Raw genomic sequence first — 27,414 nt, 5'->3', positions numbered from 1 at the left:
CTTTCTTTCTTTCTTTCTTTCTTTCTTTCTTTCTTTCTTTCTTTCTTTCTTTCCTGACCAAGTAATCATTAAGTACAGAGTTTTTCAGCTTCCATGTGTATGTGGGCTTTAGGGTTTTTTTTTTTTTATTTTTGTTTTGTTGTTGTTGTTGTTATTGAAGATCAGTCCATGGTGGTCTGATAGAACAGATGGGATTAGTTCAATGTTCTTGTATCTTTTGAGACTTGTTTTGAATATGATTCTATGTTCAATTTTTGAGAAGGTGCCATGAGGTGCTGAGAAGAAAGTATATTCTCTTGTTTTAGGGTAAAATGTTATGTAGATATCTGTTAAATCCATTTAGTCCCTAACTTCTTTCAGTTTCACTGTGTCTTCATTTAGTTTCTGTTTTCATGATTGGTCCATTGGTGAGAATGGGGCTTTGAATTCTCCTACTATTATTCTGTAAAGTTCAATGTATGCTTTGAACTTCAGTGATTTTTTTTAAAATGTGGATGCCCTTGCATTTAGAGTAAAATCTTTCAGAATTGAGAGCTTCTCTCAGTAGATTTTTTTCCTTTGATGAGTCTATAATGTCCAGTCCCATATTTTTTTATATCTTTTGGTTGAAAGTCTTTTTAGTGGATGTTAGAATGGCTACTCCATCTTGTTTCTTGGAACCATTGGCTTGGAAAAAATTTTCCAGCCTTTCACTTTTAGGTAGTTCTGTCTTTGTTACTTAGGTGTGTTTTCTCTATGCAGCAAAATGCTAGGTCCTGTTTAGGTACCTAGTCTGTTAGCCTATGTCTTTTTATTGAGGAATTGAGACCATTGATGTTGAGAGATATTAGGGACAAATTATTGTTGCTTCCTGTTATTTTTGTTGCTAGAGGTTGAATTTTGTCTGTATGTTTCTCTTTTGAATTTGTTGTGATAAGATTAATTTCTTGCTTTTTCTTGGGTGTAGGTTCCCTCCTTGTGTTGGACTTTTCCTTTTAATATCATCTGTAGGGTTGTATTAGTGGAAATATTTTGTTTAATAGTGGGAAAAATATTGTTTAAATTTGGTTTCACCTTGGAATACCTTGGTTTATCCATCTATGGTAATAGAGAATTTTGCTGGGTAGTGTAGCCCAGGATGGCATTTTTGTTCTCTTAGAGCCTTTATTACAACTGTGTAGGATCTTCTGGCTTTTAGTGTCTCTGTTGAGTAGTCTTGTGTAATTCTGATAAGTCTGCCGTTATATATTCCTTGGCCTTTTTCCCCTTATGGCTTTCAATATTCTTTCTGTGTTCTGTGCACTTGGTGTTTTAATTATTATGTGATGGGAGCAATTTCTCTTCTGGTCTCATCTGTTTGGTGTTCTGTAGGCTTCTTGTTTGTTTATGGGCATCTCCTTCTTTAATTTAGGAAAGTTTTCTTCTATAAATTTGTTTAAGATATTTCCTGGAATAGTTGGAAGAGTTGGGAATCTTCACTCTCTTCTATACCTATTACTCTTAGGTTTGATCGTTTCATTGTGTTCTGGATTTCTTGAATACTTTGAGTTTGGAGATTTTTAATTTTTGTATTTTCCTTGACTGTTTTGTCAATGTCTTCTATGGTATCACCTGTACCTGAAATTCCCTCTTCTGTCTCTTGAATTCTCTTGGTGATACTTGCATCTGTGATTCCTGCTCTCTTTCATAGGTTTTCAAAGATTTTCCCTTCTTCAGTACTATCTCCCTTTGTCTTTTCCTTAATGTTTCTATTCTAATTTTTAAATCCTGGATGGTTATGTTCCATTCCTTCATCTGTTTGATTGTGTTCTCTGGTACTTCTTTAAGGGATTTATGTGTTTCCTCTTTAAGGTCTTCTACTTCTTTACTTGTATTCTCCTGCATTTCTTTAAGGGAGTTACTTTTGTCCTTCTTAAAGTCCTCTATCATCTTGATTAAATGAGAATTTAGATGTGAATCTTTTCTTATAAATGTGTTGGGGGTATCCAGGGCTTGCTTTGGTGAAGAACTGGATTCTGATGTTGCCAGGTCATATTGGTTTCTGTTGCTTATGTTCTTGTTCTTGCCTCTAGCCATCTGCTTACCTCTTGTGTTAACACTTAACTGTCTCAGGTTCGAGTCTGTTCTTCCTATGATCCTGGGATCCGGTGGTCCTGGATGTATCTGAACCCTTGAAGAGTCGAGCTGCACCAAGGTCTGGGCTCTGTGTGTTTGGATCCAGAGCAGAGGCTCTTCTTCAGGCACAGGTGTAAACCAGAAGGCATACAGGTCTCTGGCTTGGGATGTATCTACATCCTGGGGTCCCAGGACTCCTGGTTATGCTGGACATTGGAACAGGGTTTGAGGTTTCACCTGTGATCTGGATGTGTTAGAATACCTGGGGACATGAGCTGGAACTTGGGTTTGGCTGTGTAGGCTTGGATTCAGAGCATTGGCTCTGTTCCAGGCACTGGTGCATACCAGAAGGCTCCAAAAAGTAAAGTATATTTAACCAAAGAGAAAACAAAATTCTTCCCCTAAGCCATTGGAAGCATGAGATGCTTTCTGTATCTTTTTATTTATACACAGCTCGTTTCTGCACAGTATAGCTAGTATGACATTGTTATGTGGTTTCCCTTTTTTCTTTGTCTATAGACACCTAATAATTCCAGCAAACATTGTTAAAACATACTTTGGTCCACACTAAATTGTTGATCCTTTAAAAGAATTAATGAAGTGATCATTAGTGATCATTAAATTTGCCAAAAAAGATATAGAAAATTCTTCTAAAAATATCCAGAAAGATTCGATCTCTCATGAAGAAATGAGTCAGAAAATCAACTAACACCACAAATTACAAAATTTATTCTTTAAAAATGAAAAATATTTGCACATGAAAATATTTTCAATATAGTCATAGAATTCCTTTTTCTTGTTGTTAATGTGGTACGAAGGATGGAACCTAAAGTCCAGCCTTCCATCCATGGGTTAACCCTACATTGCTAGGCTATATTCCCAGATCTTGTGGGGGAGGGTCTTTATGTTTTTTCTTCTTTTTTTCATTTTAAGAATTTAGTGTTTGGATTGGTGTGAGTCCTGTATGTGATATATGCATATGTGTTTTGGATTTCATTTTATGCTTGAGTTATATTAATTGGGTTACCAAAATTACACAAGAATCCCACATGGAAGACATTGAGGGTCCCTGCCCCCAGTTGATTCAAATACAGTTGCCAATAGCCAATGGTTGGGCAGAGAGACAGAGGCAGGACTTTGGGATTCTCGAGCAAGGGGACTGAGAGAAGGAGAATCTCCATGACAGAAAGGAATAAGATCCAGGCTTGAAAGCTGCAGAAGAGAGATATACCAATCATATAAGAGCCAGGGAAGAGAGCCCCCAGAGGACTCCTTCCCCAACTCTGTCTAGAGTAACAAAGATGGAATATAGATTCTAGTAAGTAATAACTCAGGATTATCAGAGGAGAAGTGTTAGCAAAGTGGAAGTTTTGGAGTGGCCCAACCATGGAGCTGTTTAAGGCATATTTAAATATAAGGCTGCGTGTGTGTCTCTTTTATTCAGGAATCTAGATCACTGGGGCAGGTATCGAGGAACTCATGTCACCACAGGTCATTCAGAGTGGATTAACTACCTACAGCAACAGATGGCATCCAACCTATAGTTTCAAACTCAATATTAAAAATCAATTGGCGGTTTGCTATGACCTGAGATTAGGAGGTGAGGAGAATTGGTTTCTTAGCAGAGCTGTGGGTTTTACCTGAGCCACGTGCTTCCTCCCCAAACTATGCAGGTTTTGAACTAAGAAAAAAAATAAACATGCTAAATTGGCGTGCACAATTCTGGGGTTCGTGGTGTGAACTGGGACACAGCTAAGTCCCTAAAGGTGACTCAGACAAAGCTGGGTGGCAGGAATTTAATCTGGTCCTTTCTCAAAGGCTTCTAAGCTGACTTGGAGAGTGTGATCTCAGCCCTACTGTACAAAGATACAGGCTTCTTAGAAGGTAGAGAGAGGCTAATGGTAGAGGCTGCTTGACTCCTACAATCAGATAAACAAAGGATAGAGATGAATGAAAATTTATTTAATTGCTTTTACGGATAGAAAGGAGAAAAATGCTTTCAAGGAAAATTTCAAAAAGTCTCTGCCATGGCAGGCATCTGGATTCTTTGAATGTGTGCTCTATGGGAATTCTGGGATTGCTTAGCCTGGTATGACAAATTAATAGCCTGGACACAGGGTCATACAAAAATATAAAAGAGAATTTAATTGAACTTTAATAAGTAGGAAAGGATGTTAATTCAACTTATATAAGGAAAAAGAAGGTATATGTACTCACAGAGATATTCATCTCTATAGAAGGGAAAATTTAAGTATGCATAGATGAATAAATACATTTAGGCCTTGATCTTACTACTAAAAGTTAATCATGTAAGAACAAGGCAGGGGATAGTGAATGAGCACTGACTCAATGGATAATAGTAATTGTTTAGTTTTCTTTAATTGCTTTGAATTATTTTAATTATCAAAATGCATGTGGTTATAAGTTTGATGTTTGTGGTATTAAAATCCTCTGTGAGAGAGGTCCAAATAGTGCAGGTCTGAAGAGAAAGGAGACTGATAAAATTGAATTAATCTGTACTTTTGATGATTTCAGTTGATGGACCAAGGCCATGTTATTTAGGGAGAGAGGCTCTGTATTTGTGTTAATAGGAAAGAAGAAAAGGCTGTGAGCCCGTTCCAGAGTAATATGTATCAGATATGACAAGGGAAGATGCCCTGAAGATCCTGGCTATAACAAAGAAAACCAAACATGACAGGTGCTGATTCCTGCACATGGGATAAACCCTGTAACATAAAAATGTTCAGACATAAAAAAAGTCTCTAGCCAAAACTTTTACTAAAATTAGACAATAAATCTTGTTGGTTATGGAATCCTTAAGATTCATTATGTCATCCTTCACATGGCATGAATAAAGATATATTACAATTGGTTCTTGATTAAATTAACTCCTAAAGTTGTCTTTCACCTGTTTAAAGAAGGAGTAAAAATTAATTCTTAACTGATCTGTATACCTGGAACGATCCATACAAATATCTTAATTGTACTAAATTTTTGATTATAAGGTTCATATACTTCCGAATGTATGAATCATCCTCCAGGATGCTGAAATGACCTTCTGTTTCAGATTCTTGCTTCTTAATGCTGTTTCTTTGAGAATATCTTCAGAAATAGCTGGTGATTACTGGTGGCATCTATTCACCCAGCTTTTCAGATGGAGCCAGTCAGAACTTCAATGAAGCCTTGAACCTTCTAAGAATATAGTGACTGGACAACAGATTCTGAAGCTAGCTTTCTTAAGTCTAACCAATTTGTCCAATTTTTGTATCCCTCTTCACTCCTTAAAAATAATTCATCACCCCAATTCAACAGGAAGAATCTATGGAGAGTTATCATCTCAATTCCTTGGGTTTGGGTATCTGGCTATGTTTATCTTATAAATTATAGATATGTTGTCATCTTATGTGATAATTTGGAAATTGTCATAATTTTGAACAGGGAGGAAACTAAAAGGAGAGCTTAAACTTGGGGATTTCTTTTCCATTTCTCTACCCTTTCTTTCCTAGGAAAAAGGAGGGAGGTTGAAGGGAAAAAGGAAGATAAAGTATATTATAAGATATTAGATATACGAGATGGATTCCTAAATTTTATTCTTAAAAAATGACATTATATAGCCATAATCTTGCGTTGGTAGAAATCTTTATATTTGATATAAAATTAAAGTTATAGTCTCATACATTGGTACAGAATTTTTATATTGATACAGATTTAAGATTTTCATTGATAATTTTTTAAAATTGATACAAAATTTAAAATTAATATTGTTACTCTTATAGATTATACACATGGAACAGTTTAGGATGATTAAATAATGCAAGTTAAGGGCCAGATAGTAAACTCATGGTTATATTAGATTCTGATTTAATTATAATAAGGTCCTTTGAACCATATTCAAATAGAAATTTCTAAAAGTAGTCAAGGTCTAATAGTTCAGATATACTTTATATAGATAGTCTTCAAAGCATCAGAAATCCACAGAATAGAGCATTTATAATCATGTCAATATTATTAAGATTGTTGACTAAGAGGCATGTCTGTTCCTGATAGTATCCACTTCATGGTTCAAAGAAGATATTGAGAATAATAACCTCCATATATAGTTGCTCCAGTTGGGGCAAGATAGTCACTGGGCAAGAATTTCCCTAATTCATTGAAAGACAAAAAAGTATTGTTCAGGAAAGGGCTCAAGACTCAGGATAGTCAACAGCTTAGCTTTGCCAAAACAAGTGAAGCATAATTCCTGCTTCACTTAGGTCTGTCAGATGGTTCTGGGCCAGAAGGCTGAAGACAGATCCTCCAATGTTTTAAGGAATAGGGGACTGTCCATGTAGTCAGCTGTCTCTGCAAATGGTTTAAGTTTTGGAAGCTGTGTTTTTGTGCTTCCTATATATTCATGGAGTATTTAATTCATTTTCATATATCTGATGCAGTTAAAGACTAGTTATAGTCTCATAATCAAGCTTAAGTTGCTTACCATTGAGGAAGATGATGCAGATTTGAAAAGATGGTTTTCAGATGGTAATGTGAGTTAAAATCAAAACATAATTCAGGTATAGAGTAATAAACTTTCAAGTTAGGATAGATGTTAGAGTAATGTACTTATAGTAACAAAATTGATAAACTAGACATTATTAATGTAGAGCATATCATATTGTTTACATAACTGTTGTGACTATGTTCAATGTATATCTGAGAGAAAAGTCATTTTTAATGGAAGAAAAGGTAGAAATGTTGTGGATTTATTTAATGCTTGTATTATGTTAATTGGGTTCGCAAAATTACACAAGAATTTCACATGTAAGATGTCAAGGGTCCCTGCCTCTAGTTGCTTCTGATTGGTGAATACAGTTGCCAGAAGCCAATGGCTGGGCAGGACTTATGGATTCATGGGCAAGGGAAGAAGGAGAATCTCTATGACAGGAAAGGAGTAAAATCCAAGCTTGATAGCTGCAGAAGAGACACCAATCATGTAAGATCTGGGAAGAGCAGACCCAGAACACTCCGCCAACTGGGTCTATGGTAGCAATGATGGAATATAGATTTTAGTAAGCAATAACTCCGAAGTATCAGAGGGGAGGTAGTAACAATGTGGAAGTTTGAGAGTAGCCAAACCATTGAACTGTTTAAGGCATATTTAAATATACAGCTGCATGTCAGAAATCCAGAACATTGCGGTAGGTAGTGAGGAACTCCAGTCACATTGTGGCATTTAGAAATGACTAATCATCCACAGCAGAACATATGTATAATCGCTCATGAAGAAGACAGATCATGACATTGCTATCACTCTTACTTCAAGATAAGATCTCTTGCTAAACTGGAGCCAAGCTGTAGGCCAGCAAGCTGCAGCATCTTCATGTCTCCACACTCTATACAGTTAGAATTAGTGATACATAGCTGTTCCATGATTATTCTTGTGCTTAGGATTTGACCTTATGTCTGAATGCAGGCTTAGAAAGCCCTCCTGCATGCTGAGCTATCTTCCTAACCCTCCTAACAGTTTTATTTATAAAAGTTTTAGAATGCCGGGTGGCGGTGGTGCACGCCTTTAATCCCAGCACTTGGGAGGCAGAGGCAGGCAGATCTCTGAGTCCAAGGTCAGTCTGGTCTACAGAGTGAGTTCCAGGACAGCCAGGGCTACACAGAGAAACCCTGTCCCAAAAAATCCAAAAAACAAACAAACAAACAAACAAAACCTTAGAAAGCATAGAAAGTAAACAAATCCAAATTGGCCTATAGAAGATTCATGATCTCACAATCCATACCACTTTTTTAAGTAATTTTATTCAAAGTTACAATGAAACATGGTTCTGATTCATATTATCTCAAGCTGACCTAAAGTTCAAAAAACTGAGTCATGAAAGTCAATATCAAAACTCCAAAATTTATATAAGGGGACATGTAAAATATTCTTTCAATGAAATTCTAAAGACATTCAGAACAAACTGGTCATTTTCAGGAGTTAGGAAGAGAATATGGTCTGGAGAAGGGGTGTGTATGTATGAATCAAAAAGAGGTATCTTTGTACAACTAAAACTAAATATTCCTAACTGATATCAATGTCCTAGATTGACAGTGCAGTGTAGTGTTTCAATATATATCACTATGAGTAAGTAAGCTGGACATGAATTGACAAACATAGAAAAAGTTTATTTAAAATATGAATTGCTAGGGGATGGAAATGTAGCTCAGTTTGTAGAAAGATTGCCTAACTTGAACAAAGCCTTGGGTTTAATCCTCAGCACAACATGAACCAGGTGTGGTAGTGGACACCAGTAATTTCAAAAGATAGGAGGTAGAGAAAGGAAGATCACACTACATAGTTAATTTGAGTACAGCCTAAATTATAGGCTACACTGTCTCAAAAATAATTCTATATATTGTGAGTTGATCTTTGCCTTGTGTTCTGAGTTCATATGCTGATCATGACTCTTTGCTGTTCCAGCTTACCAATAAAGTCTACAACTGGATATTGTCACTTACATGCCACCCTAAAGAATGGTCAGAGCAATTTCATTACATAGAAAAGAAAACTTGAAAGTTCCATTGATCTTCCTTATATATATATTGCAAGTGGATTTTTCTCAGTGATTTTCTAGTAGCAACTCTGGGACAAGAGACATTACAAAAAAATTTCACAAAACACATTTATCCCCTTTCTTATCTGCCTGGTATACTCAGCTCAGATTCTGCACTTTTCAGGATCATACCATTTATGTAAAGTTCAGGGCTTTACATAATATGTATGGAGTACAGGGATTTTATTTTTCCAGCAAAGTAACAGTAACCATTATTTTTATATAGAAGAAAAGAATATAACTTTATAAATATCTAAATGTAGACTAATGCTTTCATTATACATTAATGTTTTGAACTCAATAAAAGGAATATTTACATGATCAAGATGTACCTATGTTGAGCTGTGTTGACACTGATGAGTTTGGGTAAATGTATTGAACATTGGTTCCATTTCTATATTCATGTAGTAGAACATCTTTCCATAAATTTATTTTGTGTGCATTTCCAAAAGAAACATCCCCCAAAGGATACCAACTAGCTATTGCCTCATAATTACAGATTTAAAGATTCCTTTGTAGTTTCCTGTTTTTAAATTGTATTTTTAATCTTTTACTAAGAATACATTTTTCCATACTTTATATTCTGCTATGGTTTCCCCCATTACTCCTCACAATTTGTCTTCATCCCCACTGCTATTTGGTGCCATCCTTTTCCAGTCTATCATTAAAAACCAAATGGTCATCTACTGGATAATGATAAAATATAAGATATCACAAAATTATACACATCAGAGTAGGACAAAACGACAAAGAAGAAGGAACAGATTAAAAAAAAAGGCACATGAAACATATATAGATCCAGAGATGCCCTCATTCACATACTCAGGAATCCCGTAAAAATGAAAAAACAGAAGTTATAATATGTACACTAAGGACATATACTGTAAAAACAAAAAAAAAAAAAAAGCACATAGATATATAAGAAAAAAACATAAAAAGAGAAAAAAATAAAGCCCTGACACAGCATTATGAGATAAGGTGTCCCCAAATTATGTCACTGATTTTGTTTTCTGTTGGCAATCTATTACTGTGTATGTGGCTTATCCTTAAGAATAGTTTGTTTTTTCAGTGATTATCAGTTGGGGATAGCTTTTTGGTTAAAGACGGGGCCTAAGGATATACACTTAAAGATAATACAGTTCTATAGTAGAACAGGGTTGAATATTGCCTAATATTTTTTATTGTTTTTACTGCCAGATGTTTAACTTTGTATATGTAACAAACTAAGGAATTTAAAAGAAGAATCCTTTGAAAATGTGGACAATGTATTAACTTGCAGCATTGTTAAAACAGAGTTTAATCCTGACAATCTGAGATTAAGGTACAGAGTGGCTTATGAGGCACAATACTTTACTGTTTTGTATAAAGACTAAACTTTCTAGGAAGTACAAGTAAGGACAAGAGTGAGTTGGTCTAAAAAGATCAATATCCATTTTCTCATTTCACAGGCTAGATGCTGTTAAGGGGCAGACAGCCGGCACCCCATGTGGATCCTATTTCCTGCCCTTGCCAACTACCTTCTGGGTTGGTTTATCTAACATGTTCATCTTTTTGTCTTAGGGTTTTACTGCTGTGAACAGACACCATGACCAAGGCAAGTCTTATAAAGGACAATATTTAATTGGGGCTGGCTTACGGGTTCAGAGGTTCACGCCATTATCATCAAGGTAGGAACATGACAGCATCCAGGAAGGCATGGTACAGGAGGAGCTGAGAGTTCTACATCTGCATCTGAAGGCTGCTAGCAGAATACTGGCTTCAGCCAGCTAGGATGAGGCTCATGCCTACAGTGACACTTCTACTTCAGCAAGGCCAAACCTTCTAATATTGCCATTCTCTGGGCTGAGCATATACAAACAATCACAAAGACTATATTTTCAACGTCACTCTCTATATACTATGACTTAAATATTTCACAAGAAGCAGAATTTTTAACATTTACAGCTTTTCATAAGATAATAAGTTATTTGACATTGCAGACATTTCTTTTCAGACAATGAAACATGGCATGAACATGAAGTGGGGATTACATTTTTAGAAATAATTTAGACAAAGAAAACTCAGACTAAGTTTAAACAGAATAAGTTTAATACAGGCAAATATTAACCTTAACAGTAGATTTTAATAAAAACTCAGCTGCATGTACAATAGTAAAAGGCTGTCACTTAGGCCTTGAGGATTGCTGGAGAGCTAGTGGTCTTAAGTCCATGTTAGAAGTTGGGTTCCAAGATCAGTGAAAGAATGCAGCAGGGGCAGCAGCACTAGTGACAGTGATACCAGCAATGGTGTGGACAAATACACCAGCAAGGCATGATGATAACAAACGAAAAAATCAAAGCTTTTTCATCAGATCTTCTTTTCCATGAAGGAAGAGTGCCACCAACATTTACAGAGTTTTTCTCTTATTCAAGTAACTTAGTCAAAAAAATTTCCCATAAGTATGATGAATGAATTATCTCTTAATTGATTCTAGATCTAGTCAAGTTGATAATCAATGTTTACAATCCAAGGGTGTAAATGAGAAAATGACATCAGGAATGAGGAGTTCTTGTACAAGGCTGGAAGTCAAACGTCCTTTGAGGAATACTTTTGGTCCACACAATAGTGAAGAACTTTCCCCAGATCCTTGTGGCATAATGGAATTTTGGTCATTAACAAAGGAAAAAAAAATATCTTCTACAGTGTAGGCAGATCACAGTTGGCAAGCCATTATGTGGAGGAGTTGTCAAACTGGGAGTATATACAGCCATGGTGCTGAATGTGCTGTGTATGCTGAGAGAGCTTCCAGACAGCGTGCAGGCTTGAGCAGACAATGGCTAAGGAGTAGACACTACAAAGGAATCACTGTGCTAGACTTCCCCTTACCCCAGCATGAACAGTGAACATGGAGGCCGTAATCCACTCTGAGGAGGCTGGAGCTAGGAAGAGTTGGGGCGAGGGAGTTGAGTGTGAGATGGGGGGGGTATGTTGTTTAGAGGTATGTTGAAATTGTGTTCTTATTTTAAACATGAATGTATACTTTAATGTATGTCAGTCATATGATATTGAATAAAGAAATAAAAGTCAATTTAGCTCGCAATAATTCAAATTCTGTTCATTTTTTAATCTAACCTATTTAATGCTAAAATTTTGCTTTTTATTTTGTATTATGCTCTCTCTCTCTCTCTCTCTCTCCCTCTCTCCCTCTCTCCCTTTCTCTCTCTCTCTCTCTCTCTCTCTCTCTCTCTCTCTTTGAGTATTTGACTGCCTTTCTATTTCTGTCTGTCTCTCTCAATGTGTATGTCTTTCTTTAGGTATGTGAGGGAGTGTATGTCTGACTATCTGCCTCTGTATTTGTCTGTCTCTGTCTGCCTGTCTCTATCTCTCTCTGTCACTCTCTTTTTTCCTCTCTCTCTCTCTTTCTCCACCCCCGTGTGTGTGTGTGTGTGTGTGTGTGTGTGTGTGTGTTATTTGTATCAAATACAGGTGTGCACATGAACAAACCATGAGTAGAAATCAATGATCATACCTGGCATAGGTTCTCTCCATCTACCTTGGTTCCTACAGTTAAATTCAACTCAAATGCTTTGTTTATAAAGTATTTTGACCTGGTGAGGTATCTCACCAACTCCATGACAAAGTAATTTAAATGTCTTTTCATGGTTTTTATTTTTTACTGTTTTGATTTTTTTCATGCTACATTGTCATGGTTAGACTAGGCCGTCTTTCAACATGACACAATTCTGCTGCCTCTAACAAGTATTGAGTTTATCGACGTACCCCACCATATCTAGCAAGATTATGTTTGTTTATTTCTTCTAGGAGAGCCCAGTGTCCTTCCTTAACCCTCTGCACCATTCTTTCATGTCTTGCTAGAGGTCAGAGTGCAGATGTGTGTTCATACAGTTAAGGTTAGAGGATAGCTTCAGATGTCATGCTATAGCAGCTTCTCTTCTTGTTTTTGTTTTTGAAAAAGTGTCTGCACTGAACCTTGTGCACACCAACTGTGCAAGGCTATCTTGCACATGAGATTCAGAGATATGCCTGTCTTTTCCTGCTCTGTACTGGGAATGCAAGGGAATGCCATCACATCTGGCTTATGACAAGGCTTGGGTTATGGAACTTAGGTCCTTATTCTCAGAAGGTAAGCACTATAGCTATCTTCACAGTAGCTCTTACTCTCCATGTATTACACCTTCCTAGAGCATCAAAAACAATAACCTTACAGCATTCCCATGCTATATACCTCTCAACAACTTTCCTTAAAATATAACTTCAGGCAAAATAAAATTCCCTATCAATTCTTTGTGTAATAAACTCCTGTGTATTATTCTAAAGTAGTATGCTTTATTTCTAGTGTGTATTGGTATGTAATTTTCTTTTGTTCCTTCAAGTGCTTCAAGTTTGTAAAGTTTATACTTTCTTCAATGAATCACTTTTAAAAGTCTTATATATGAATAAACTGTGTGTTATTGAAGTTCTCCACATCATTGGTAATTATTTGCTGGCACGTAGAGTGTCCTAAGATGTTATGGCTTTGTCTTGGTATTTACAATCTTAGCTGTATGACTACTGAAAATCCCACTGACAAATGTGAGAATGTATCATCATGAATATATAGCTTCTTATTTTTAATTCTCAAAGAACCTTTCAGCATAGTGAAAAAATCAGTATTTCCACAAAAATACTGGGAGACTCCACACGGCAATCTAAGCTCATATCTCTTTGTCAGTAGTCATACAATTCTTCAAAATATCCTTAAATTTTAGTCTTTCCTCCTGAATAACTGTACATTTTATCATTAAGTGATTATTTAGTCCCAGCCTCATAGTTCTAGATCTCTAAAGTCGTTTTAATTCTGTTTTAAATGGAATAGCACTGCATCTTTTCTTGCTTCTTTTTTTCTTCCATCCCCTCCTAGCTACCCCCTTTAAAACTACTCTGTGTTCTACCTATCTCAAGTTGCTATCCTCTTTTTCTTTTTTATTATTGTTATTACATATGTTTAAGTATGCATAAATATATAACTGAGTCAATATTTGTTGCTCACATTGTGTATACGGTGTCAGGGTTTGTATTGGGCCATTTTGTATTGGAGGAGGAAAGAAGGGACTCATCACTTTGAAAGGCTAATTCTCCCTCTCTCCGTAGTCATTAGTTGGAGGTAGTTCTTCATGTAGCAGTAGAACTCCATGAGACAAGTCCACTGACTTGTTCTGGTCTTGTTTCACAGGAGATTCACTGGCATTTTTGCTCTTATTGTAAAGAGAAGGTTCATTGATGAAGGATGGCAGCTACGTTTACGAATAACTGTGTCTCAGGAACAAGGACATTTGCAGGCTGCTGTATTTTGTTTGCAACAGTGATCTGTGAATAAAACAAAAATAATGCCCCTTCATTATCCAGTATTTTGGCTGCAATGAACTCAACTGTGTCCTGGTCTTTTTAATTTGAAGTATTTTCTCTCTTCAGAGCACTTTTCTTCACTTTCTACTTTGCTAGTCCATAACCTATGTTTTTCCCTGCTACTTTTTACTTGATTTACAGAGAATTTTCCCTGTGATATGATCAACATAAATTGCCCTCTTACAAAAGCTGATATGCCTTTTTTTTCAATATGATTCATTTACTATCAAAATACAGAGATGGATAAAGGAGAAAATTTGAACTCACATTAAATTTGCATTCTATTTTGAGATCATATTATAATTTACAACTTTGTCTCAGGCCCAGGTGTGTCCTGATAACTCTATTTTCCCTATGGCTTCCTATGTCTAATATTAATTCATGTTTACCTACCTCATTGGTCTATGACAGTAACCTCTCAAATGTCTGTCTTCTGGCTTTTTTTGTCAACCAAAGCTATTATTCAACAGTCATCTTGGATTAACAACTCACTATTATTTCACTTCATGCTATTCTAGAAAAAACATTATGGACATTATACAGAATTTTAGGAGTAGTTTAATTCATATAGCAATCACTTTGTTCCAAAACTTAATATTATTTTCTGTGTTTAGATAAACTTGCCTGAAAGATACTAATTAAATTTCAGACATTACAATTAACACCTTTAAATATTTTTATATGCTTCTAATATATAATGAAAATTCAATTTAAAATTTAAACATAATTTTCTTGTAGTACAAAATGACATTAACATGAATTCTTACCATAATTTAATAACTGTTCTCTATGTAGATTTTTCCAATTTTTAATGTGTCACTTGAAAATTGTTTGTTTCTTTATGTTTATAAGACAAATTTAACATGAAACAGACCCAAACATAAATAAGTTAGGTTGTTGAAAATTATGTCACTTTTTCCAAGTGACTATTCCAACTTCTAACTTTTGACGGCTTTTTACTCAACATGTCACTCACTTGCTGGTATGTCTCCTGAATTTCCTGTAACATAGGATTAAAGCAGAAATCTTGATTAATTTCAGATAAAACATGTTTGGCATAGATTGCAAACTCTGATTCTCCATGCCAAATATTTTTATACTACAGACTATAAAGTGAGCTCCATTGTGATACATTATAAATAGTGGGTGCAGCTATTAGATGATTTATTGAAATTCTTTTTTATAATTTTATATCTTGTGTATTTTTAAACTAGAATAAGTTGCAAAATGAAATTTGTAAGTCATGTAAAACTCTTTTCTTAAAATTATCAACAGATTATGTCCAAACATTTTATTCCTTTTCTTGTCGTATAGAGCTCTCTATGTCCCTCTCTCTTCTCTTTCTCCATTTGGTCTTACCTATTTGAAAGTAAGTTGGAATATTACGTTCATTAACCTCTAAGTAATATACTAATAGTAAACATATTCTTGAAGTAGCACAATATTAAGATAAGCAAAAATTTTATTAAATTAGTATTATTAATATTTAAAAGAAATAATAATAAAAGATAAATGTGTGTTTTTGTTAGCAACAGGAGTTCTAAAGGGAAAATACACTTTATTTTTATAGTCACACAAATTGTGTGGCTGATTCAAAACTCTTAGTCATCATAGATTTCAGACTCATTTTGGGGACATTAGAAAACACAACAGGAGCCAGAAAGCTATCAAAAAGATTGAATAATGGAAACAGCATGTGGTGCACAGTCTGAGAGACCCATGTGTATCCTGGTCAATTTACTAGTTCTGACAGTCACTGCAATTTGCTATGTTGAGATTATTAATCATCAAAATATATACAGTTCTGAATAGCACAAAGAATCGTCTTTAAGGACCAGGTGAAACATGAAGAGAGTTCAGTAAATTGCAGAGTTCTTAATAGCTAAAAGTTCCGTTATTGATCCTTGAATCTGTTAAATTAGTGGCTCTTTGGATGGAACAAAAGGAGAATTAGAATCAATAAATGGAGCTAAATATGTGAGAACACTTTCTCTAGCATGTATCAAACCCTTGGTTCAAATTTCAACATCACAACAAAACAATTAAAATAATTAATTAATTAAAAGGCATGTTTGACCTATTCAGATACATTATCATAAGTTAGCTATGGAGGACCACGAGACTCAAGATGAGGTTGTTATTTTATACAGGGTGTTTCCAAAACCCATCTCCACCCAACCTGAAAGGGGGGACTTCTGCCCCTAGACCAAGCAGAGAGGGGCCACCCAGAACCCCCTCTGACAGGCGATCTGAATTCTTGCTTAGGCTGCGAGGCTAAGCACTGCAAGGGAATATAGATAAAAGATAAAAATATCTATCTGGGTTCCCTGAGGGACAAGTCTGACTGCATAGGGGTTGATGTCAAAAGTATCCCCTCTCCAGGAAAAAGACATCGGGATGGGTATGGCCCTCATGCCTCACTGGACAACGACAGGGGGACCGGAGCCATTACAAGGTCCCCTTCAAGTACTGGAGGTCAGGCCTCTATCCCTGCCTTTGCAAGATTAGAATTGCCACAGCCCTTCTATACTTAGAGAAGGGAGGAGATGTCAGGGGCAGCCCTGATTACACACTGAAGGCCTAAAATCAACCATAGGCCTAAAATCATCAATAGGCCTGTCATACATGTATACTAACACCAAATCTTGGGTGTCAGTGGAAAATCTATGAAACAGATGGCTATAAGCTAATGTAAACAGGCAGCTTTTGTGGAAATCTACAAGCCTGAGTAGTCATAGACCTTGTAAATAGGTAGCCTTGGTAGACAATACCAAATTAGATAAGGACAAGCGAGTCATATGCAGAGTCATAGTGATTTGTCCCCTGAACCTTCACCGAGCCGATACCCGGTTTTGAAGATATCTGTATTCCCCCGAACACCCACACTCCATGTCATTCCCTTCCCCACATCCTGCCTTTCTGTGTTTATAATCCCTGTGTGAATGAATTACTATTTGAGAAAAAATAAATTATAAAAAATAAATAAATAAATAATAAAAATTTTTTTAAAAAGCTGAATAGTTAAAAAAAAGCATGTTTGAGAATTTTAGAAGCATCAAAGAAAATTCTACAGCATGACTACTTAGCAGGGTGGATTTGGATGGGAAGAAGTATGACTTGAGCAAAAATCCTGGGCATAGATGATCCATCAAAGAATTATAGACAAATAGGTGGTTTTGAGGGAAAAGCTACTATGGTTCCAGCAAGTTAGAAAGCTATTTACCCTACTGTTGTACATATATAGCCTGCTAATCATGTTTAAGAAACTGTCTGTTGTTTTTAACTTGTCTATAGCTAGTCAAATTGAATCTCCACTTCCATATATAATAGAAGGGTTTTATTACTTATGCTTTGGTGGTTAAATTGTTATAAGAAACTCCAAAATAAATGTCATCTCATAGAGACAGAGTATGAGAGTACACTTTAAACAGTATTTAATATCTATTTGCTTATTTACACATTTCGGGGGCTTATTACATTGTAGCGATTTCTCCTTCTCTAAAATGTCAGTGTTTGGAGAGAGATGAAATCCTGTATTCCTGTGTTTCCTTTCAGCGCACCTCTATGACCTTACCTCTTGTTACTCACATTCTGCATTACAGCTATGCTCATCAAACATATCACCCATATTCCCTCTTATGGATACTTGAACTTAAACTCTTTCTCCTGGCCTATCCATTTCCCAGATAAGCTCAATCCACCTATCCTCTCCTTAGAATGCTTCTAATAGCATCTCATCAGTTAGAGCTGCCCAATTTACACCATCAAAATGATAACCTCACTTTCCCAGCTCCAGGCTTACCAACCTAACAGCACTTTCTAAAGCCTCATTAACAATACACTTATTGAGTAGCCAAATGTCTGCTCTCACCAGCAGATGTTAAAGCCATGTAAGAAAAGAAGTTGTGTTCTACAATACATTTTCAGTCATCAAAACAATATCTAGCCCATTACAGATATTTAACACACCCATCTAAACGAGTTACTACCACAGAGTACCATTCACTACATATTTTGTCAATGAGAATAAAAGCCCATAGATGGTAAGCAAGCTATTCATAGTGGAACTGCATGCTTACAGTGCCAGGGTTTGCAAAAAGAAAATGTATTCATACAGAGTGATAGCTAGAGAAGGCTGCAATCAATATGTCTACTCTGATCACTGTTGTTTCTCAGTTGTTTTAAATTAACAGTGAATGGATAGTTACATTTTAAACATAATTATTAACTCTAAATCAGGTGCTGCTTACTCAAAGCTGATCACTAATCAGAGTTGCTTAGTTTAAGAGTGCTAATCTTGATGACACATTAGTTGAGGAATGATATTTGAGGGAGAATTATTTAGGAGTATGCATGGAGAAACTTAAAAATCAGGCCACATACGCTGTCTTCTGTATCACAGGAAATATAAATTTCCTTCTTACTTTGGATGGTTGCTAGGAAAAATGTGCTCAAATGTCTTGTTGGATGAATTATCTTATAATAGTAGTGTCCCAAATGTACAGTGACAGTCTTGTGCTGTAGTTGTTTACTATGAAAAGACACAGAGGTTCCCATAGAACTTGCAGCCGATCAGAAAACATGAAAGTAAGTTAACTTGACACTGACTCAGTGTAAAACATTAGGTCAAGTGGATAGAATGGGTGCAAATATAATGCAGTTGATATTGTTATACTCGTAAAACTCTAATGATCCTGAGATTTCATAGATATTAAAGCAAAAGACCACTTAGAGGTTGATATGAACTATACATACACTTTACTGATTATGTTTCTGATTTTAAATTTGTAATGAGTTCTCTGCTAAATGTAGGGTTGGTGAAGAGCTTTTCCCAATTTGTAGGCTGCTGTTTCGTCCTATTGATAGCATCCATTTCCTGACATAAAGTTTTCATTATCATGAGATCCCATTTATTAATTTTTGACCTTAGTGCCTAAGCTACTGGCATCCTATTCAGGAAGGTGTCTTCTTTGCCAATGCGGTCAAGACAGTTCTTCACTCTCCTTTCTATTAGATTTAGTGTATCTGAATTTATGTTGCGGTCTTTGATTCATTTGGACTTCAGGTTGAGTTTTCTGCAGGATGATAGATATGGGTCAATTAATATTCTTATATAATCAGACATCCAGTTTTACCAACACTCCTTGTTGAAGATGTTTTCTTTTATTCCATTGTATGGATTTGGCTTCTTTGGCAAAAATCAAATGTCCATATGTGTGGGTTTATTTCTGGGTCTTGAATTCTATTGATCAGTTTATCTATTTTTATGCCAATAACTGGAGGGTTTTATTACTATTGCTCTGTCATACAATTTGAACCAGGGATGGTGATATCTCCAGATGTCCTTTTATAGTACAGGATTATTTAATCTATGTTAGGTTTTTTTGTTTGTTTGTTTGTTTTTTATATGAAGTTGAAAATTGCTGTTTCAAGCTCTGTGAAGAATAGAGTTGAAATATTGATGGGGATTACATTGAATCTGTAGATTGTTTTTAGTAAGATGGCCAATTTTTTTATGTTAATCCTACTAATCTATGAGCATGAAAGACCTTTTCATCTTCTGATATCTTCCTCAAATTCTTTCTTCAGAAACTTGAAGTTCTTATCATACAGGGCTTTCACTTGCTTGATTACAGTCGCACCAAGATATTTTATATAATTTGTGGCTATTTAAGAGGGTCTTGTTTTCCTAATTTTTTTCTCTGCTTGTTTATTGTTTGTATAATGGAAGGTTGCTAATTTCGATTTTAGTAATTTTGTGTCTGGCCACATGGCAGAAAGTGTTTATCAACTGTAGGAGCTTTCTATTAGAATATTTAGGGTTACTTATATATACTATTATAAAAAGAACTCAAGAAATTAGACACTTCAATAAAATAAGCCATTTTTAAAAGGGAGTACAGAACTGAAAAGAGATTTCTTAACAATCTCTAATGACCATGACACCCTTAAAACATCTTCACAATGTCATCAGAGAAATAAAAATCAAAATGACTCTGTTATTCAATCTTATACTAGGCAGAATGGCTAATATCAAAACTCAAGTGACAACACATGCTGGTGACATTGTGGAGCAAGGAGAACACTCCTCTACTGCTGATGGGAATGCAAACTTATACAAACCCTCTGGAAATTAATTTGCTTGTTTCTGGGAAAATTTGGAATAATTCTACCTCAAGACCCCAATATACCATTGTGTATATGTGGGCATATACACAAAAGATGTTCTACCATTCCACAAGGCCAAGTGTTCAACTATGTTCATAACACATTTATTCATAATATTCAAGAACTGGAAACAACCAAGATGACCATAAACCAAAAAATGGAAAAAAATTGTGGTTCATTTATTCAATGGACTATTACTCAATTATTAAAAAACAAAGACATCATGAAATTTGAGACAGGCAGATGGAATTTAAGAACATCATCATGAGTGAAGTAATCCAGACCCAGAAGGATACACATGGTATGCACTCACTTAAAAGTGGATATTAGCCATAAAGTATAGAATAATCATTCTACAAGCCACAGGCCCAAGAAGGTAAATAACAGGGAGAGACCAAGAGAAGATGCTTGAATCTCACTCAAAAAGGGACATAAAAATGTTACTGGTGGTGGATGGAGGGAGGGAATTAAACAAAAGAAGGAATGGAGAGGGTAGCTGGGTCTGGAATCAGATGTGGAGAGTGTAGGGGGAGGGTAAGAGGGTTCAGAGAGGAGACATTAGTTGGGGGTGCATTTCTAGGATGAACCAGAGACCTGAGATAGGGGAGGCTCCTGGGAGTATATGGAGTGACCCTAGATGAGACTTCTAGCAGCCAGGGATATGTAGACTGAAATGGCCAACTCCTGTATCTAGACACGACTTCCAGTGCATGGATGAGGACATCAACCCACCCACAAAATACTCAACTCAAAATCTGTCCTATCTACAAGATGTACAGGGATAAAGATGGAGTAGAGATGGTGAAATAGCTAACTAATGACTGGCCCAACTTGAGACCTACCTCATGGGCGAAAGCCAACCCCTGACACTATTAATGATATTTTGCTATGCTTGCAGATAGAAACCTAGTATAACTGTCTCCTGAGAGGCATCATCCAGCAGCTGATAGAAACATGCAGAAACCCACAACCAAACATTAGGTGAAGCTCAGGGAGACTTCTGGAAGAGTGAGGGGAAGAATTGTGGGAGCTGGAGGTGTCAAGAGACCATAATGAGACCTAAAGAGTCAACTAACTTGGGTCCATGGGGCTCACAGAGACTAAACCATCAACCAGCAAGCATGCATGAGCTGAACTCAGGCCCCCTACATATTTGTAGGAGATATGCAGCTTGGTCTTCATGTGGGTTCCCTAACTATTAGAGTGGGACTGTCCTGACATTGTTGTCTTTCTCTAAATCTCCTCCCCATAGCTGAGTTGCCTTGTCTGACCTCAGTGGAAGAGAATGCCCATAGTCCTGCTTTAACCCAGAGAGGGTTGGTACCCACCGGGGCTTCCCCTTTTCCTCAGAGAAAGGGAGGAGGTAATAGGGAAAGAGTTTTTGAGACTTGGAGGGGTGAAGGGTGAGAGGGTGCAGTCAGGATGTCAAATTAATAAATTAAAGGAATTGAATGGCAAATTCTTTAAAAGCAATGAATTCATAAGATAAAATAAGTAGAACTAAAATCTTCAGGAAATATCATTATACCATATGTCCTAAGGATGATGACAGAATCATGTAGGGTGCAATAAAAACTACTGTGTAAGTAAATGAAAACTACTGTTGGAATATACCTTATCTCTAAACAGAAAAGCTCTGAAACTGAAGGAATCTTTTCACTGAATTAAAGGTAAAGGAAGAAAACAAACTGAAGGTAAGGTAATTAAATAAAAACATAAAGTGGCAAATCAAAGTTTACAAAATAGAAAGTCATAAGTATCATGCCATTTTAAAAGTCGGATTGAGTAAGGTTCTTACCTGAAGTAGTACATAGTCCCTGAGGATAATTTTAAGTAGAAAAATAATTTATATAAATATCTATGTAACTCATAAAATCCTTGGGAGACTGGCAAAATAGAAAATTAATAATATTAAAAAACAATAATACAATGAAATTTCAGGCAGCTGAAATCACATCTCAAATGGATTCATGATTACTTCAATGTGTAACAGTTTTAGAAAACATGAACTCTGTTGCTGAACTGTTGCTGCTGCCACTGCCGCTGCCAGAGAAGGCTGAGGATGGTGCTCCATGAATTAGTGCTCTTCACTTTACTCCTTCAAGGTTTTGTGGTAATGTCAAAACTCCACATATTGAAGGCAAATAAGTGAGCCTTGGGTTACAAAGAAAGCAGAATCTGGTAGCAACTGAGATCAAGTAGTTTCTTCCACCATGGGTTCTTTCAAGTTTTCTGATACTTAGCAATGTTATATAAAACAACATGGAAAGGCAGCTAGGTACAGATTAATCTCTAGATAAATGGCAAGATGTGTGTGAGCATTTGTGCTTATGTACATGTGCACAGTAGGTCATATTTTAATTTTAAAAATATAACTATTTTATTGAGGAAAAGGCCTATAGAATCCCTTATATTATCATAAAATGAAATATGAGGAAAGACATCTTATTTAAATCTGTATTTATATGTTATATACCTATATCTGTATCTATCTGTATCTGTATCTATATATGAAAGAAAATACAGAATTCATTATAAGGAAGCATGCCAGCAATCATAGCACACTCAGAAAGTTGAAGCAGGAGGATCTAAAGCAAAATCTGTCCTTAGCTACATAGTAAATTTGAGGCCAGTCTGGACTACATGCAACCTAGAATTTAAAAATATATTAAAATTATAACAAGTTAACAACTAATAAAACAATATAGCAGTGGCTCTTTGAATGCCATTGAGACTAAAGAATAACCCACGAAAAGACAGTTTATAAGAATAGTTTCTTAGAATAGAATTCAAGTCATTTCTACAAGATTACTAACAAAGGAAGTACACAGAGCAAGCATGTAATGAAACATGAAGTTGGGCATAATTTCACAGTTTCAACATTATAAATTCCAGTGAGGCTAAAAACTTTCTATGTGAGTAAGCATGCATGAAAGTACAAGAGACACAGTAAAAAATTTATTACTCTGATGTCTTCCCAAATATGATATATTAATACATTATTTTTATATTGATGTTTTAAAAATACTGTTGAATTAAGTTACATAAATTATTGATCAATTAAATTACATGACTTTAAAATAAATTATGTGTAAAACATCCCACTGTTACCAAAGAAATTTAAATACCTGTGAATATATTGGTTATTTACACATACATCTACATTAATTAAAATTGCATAACACAAATATATATATATATATATATATATATATATATATATATATATATATGCCTCATACACAGTGATGAATCAGTTTAATTTTAGAGTATTGAAACATAGAACAAAGGGACATGTAATAATGAGTAAAAACAATATAATACATTATCTGAAAGGTGGACACTATAGGCATCCAGCAGACATCTCATAGATGGCAAAGATGATGATTTGGGGTTAGAAATCAGCCAGAATAGAATGTGAGAGAGGAAGAGGAACCTTTATGTTTCTTTTTTTTAAGATTAAGATTATTCTATTTAAAAAATAACTTACTTTACTCTAATTTACAAATAAATACAGAACACAGCTGGCTGAATAAAACCACTCACATAGGTGCCCAATCTTAAACTTAACACAGGTCAGTGAACTTCTCTACAGTTAGGAATGTAGCTTAGCTTGCAGGTAGCATGGTTTCAAACTCAACTTGGTTTTAAACTCATTCACCATCAATCACAATATTATTTATTGTGGTTGTTGTTACTTCAATACCTTGAAAGTTGAATTCACTTATCCACCATGAAGAGAAAAACTATGATGGAGTCAAGACTAGAAAACTAATCTCATAATCTCTTCGTGAATAATTTGTCATCTTGCCAACATCATCATACATACGCTATGTATGCTTTCATTACATTCATTCTATGTATGTTCTTAAGCGGACTCACATGTCTTGTTTTAATATTTCATTACTTCATGCTTGCATCTAGAGAGTATTTAATAGCATCTGTATGTTTCATTTTTTCTAATCATTTCTGAATAAAACACCATTATTTATGTGGTGTTTTGTAAGCTATTGGGTTGATCATGTCATACTGTAGAACATAGCTGTTAGAGGAAAGAGAAGTGAAATCAAATAGATTAAAAATAAAACATTGCTTATTTCAAAAGCCACAAATGATATCTGAGCACATATTTTCATGTTAACTATGACTTCTTAACAAACACCTCCATATTTCTATCACATGGCTGATATCATTTGGCACAATAACTGATAGCATAGCTTATATTTATATCATTTTCCTGATTGGTTTCAAACTCACCATCTACTATATGATAGAGAAGAGGCCTGTGTAAACATTTCTAAGGCCAAAAGAAGGAGGTATAATCTCACATTAATAACAGCAACATGATTTAGGTAGGTACATGTACCTCACTAGAGCTAAAGAGAACTAGAAAGTTTTCAGAAGCTTCAGACCTCCCTTTTCTCTTGATTGCCTCCTCTCTGAGGGATGCTGGTGAGGCTGACTGTGAGTAAAGGGAGGAGTCTACCAGACTGACCAGCTCTAAAATTAATAGCAATTCGACCCTGGGCATTTTATTTAATCTATCTAGAATGTCATCGTTTTTAAAAAGGTATTACTTTCTGTGATAGTTAATTGTATCACAAATGTAAAGAGTCTAAAATAAAACTTATAGATCATCAAAAGTCAGTATAAATAGCTTAGATAGGAGAGAACAGAAGCCACTGATTACTTTTTGCTTGGATGTTGTTTGTATTTAATATCATCCATATGTTTTGCTTTCTCCAATCACTTAGCATTCAAGAGAGTCAAAAGAGATAAATCTAACTGAGCAGGAAGGCATATCCCTCAGCAGATTTACAAGATGAGCTTAGATTAGTAGCTGAATCTGGTGAGTGTATAGACTTTTTAAAGGAGCACGGCCTTTGACATGAGTCTGGCCAAACTTTATAGTCTGAAGTTTATCAGTTATGTGGCTTTTGGCAAATAGTTTTTAGTCAGATTATTAAGTACTGACTTAATATGTTCATATGTTGATAGTATATGACTCAACTTCTGTGGGAGACCTAGAATTATAATTAGTCTTTGACATTATGTGTATAATATTGGCCCAAAAGCTCTGTAGTTCTAGAAATTTCAGAACTGTTCTCCTGTCATCATGAACACGCATGAGTATGTTGAATCTTTTACACCTACAAACTTCTAGAAGGATCACAATGAAGCTCATGAAAATACATGGTAAGGACTACAGAAAATCAGACCAACTTGCAATGTGGTGGAAAGGAATACTTTCCTATAAAAGTATGACCATGAAAGAAACAGAGATCTACTCAGATACTTGATTTTAATAATCTATGAGTTCTTGTAACATGTCAGGGGAAGTGCAACATGGAAAATTGAACAAGGCGTATTCTCTGCCTTATGGGAGTTCGAAGATGATCCAAATGTTAAGGAATGAGGTATAGTTTAGTTCAATTACTCTGGCTGGGGAACTATAGGAGTACCTGGAGGCAGCTTTCACTTTTAAGACGGGAAAGCAGATGAACATATAAAATTTAGGACAAAACCAAACTGGATATCTGGTGATTTTCAACACTGATGATCAAAGAGTCATTGAGACAATGATGAGTTTTCTAAAGCACTGTCTGATATGGCTGGTAAGCTTAAAAAACATAAAAATTTCTCATGATCTTGTACTCCTATTTTATTAAGCATTTTACTCTAAAAATTGTTTGGATTCTCATCAAAGAGGAATTAGATGGGTTTGACTGAAGCATATAAGTGTAAAGTAGAGAATTTATAGCTTTGTCTGAAGTCTTATATCAGGTCAAGGTGTGAGTGCACTGATCTTAAGAGTATGACCTTCTTGTTTATAAACAACCTGGATAATAAATAGTTACTAAAGACTAAAGATGCCTTGCAGAAAGAGATGTTCAGATACCTGGCAACATTCTAAAAGGTAAGTCCTCCTTCAGGCAACTAGAAAATGTGGACTTAGAATAACCCATATAGGAGGGAGTTAGTCCCTTTTACTAATTAATTTTTCTGTGAATACAGCAAATTTGACTTTTTATCAGTCTTTACCATGCTTTATGTCTAACAGCCATGCCCCAGTACCTGTCTCTGGAACATAGAAGTGACAAAAAAAAAACAACACAATAATTTACTTAGAATATATAATATTAGTAATTATAAAATAATGCATTCCAAGCTATATGTTTTTAGTCTGTCAGTTGTTAAGCTTCCACATGCATTTTTCTATTTCCTGTAAGTAAACAGAGCAAAGTACATTCATTCTGTAAACTAGGGAAGCACTTAACATGTGGCAAATGCTCAGTGAATAGCATGAAATTAATTCAAGAAAATAGAGACAAACTTTATTTAAGAGATTGGCTGTATATTGCGACTGTTGACCCAGATCATACACACATATAAACATACACACACACACACATACAAACACACAGACACACATATAGACATACACACACACATAGACATACACAGACACACACACATACACACACAGACACACATACACACACGTATACACACAGACAGACACACACACATACACACACACAGACAGACACACACACATACACACACAGACAGACACACACACATACACACACACACACACATGCACACAGACACACAGACACACACAGACACAGAGAAAGACAGACAGACAGACACACACACCTATGCCAGTAAAGATACAAAGATACACTGTCAGAATTCACTTCATTCTTAGGGATAGTCTGGATAATGAACAGTCACTAAAGACTAAAGATATCTGGCAGAAAGAGACCTCCAGACACTTGGCAACATTCTAAAAGGTAAGCTCTCCTTCAGCAGTTAGAAAACATGGACTTAGAATATGTGTGTGTGTGTATGTGTATACACATATATAATTTGTATATTTATTGGAAAATAAAGTAAATGACCTGCTTTACCTCTTATGTAAAGTTCATTTTAACTAAAAATAACAAAGTAATGTGTGTTTGTATGAGAAAAAGAGACAGATAGAAAACAACTTAAAGAAATATGTTAATTTTGTTGTTGTCTGGTCATATAGTTCAGTGGCAGAAGGTGTACATAATGAAAATTTCTGGGATTATACCCCAACATACACAGAGAGAGAGGGGGAGAAGGGGAGAGGGAGGGAGAAAGAGAGAGAGAGAGAGAGAGAGAGAGAGAGAGAGAGAGAGAGAGAGAGAGAGAGAGA

This window comes from Grammomys surdaster, unplaced genomic scaffold (genome assembly GCF_004785775.1).
Source record: "Grammomys surdaster isolate TR1022 unplaced genomic scaffold, NIH_TR_1.0 138, whole genome shotgun sequence".
In the NCBI taxonomy this organism is placed as follows: Eukaryota; Metazoa; Chordata; class Mammalia; order Rodentia; family Muridae; genus Grammomys; species Grammomys surdaster.
Note: the sequence above shows the minus strand (reverse complement) of the source record.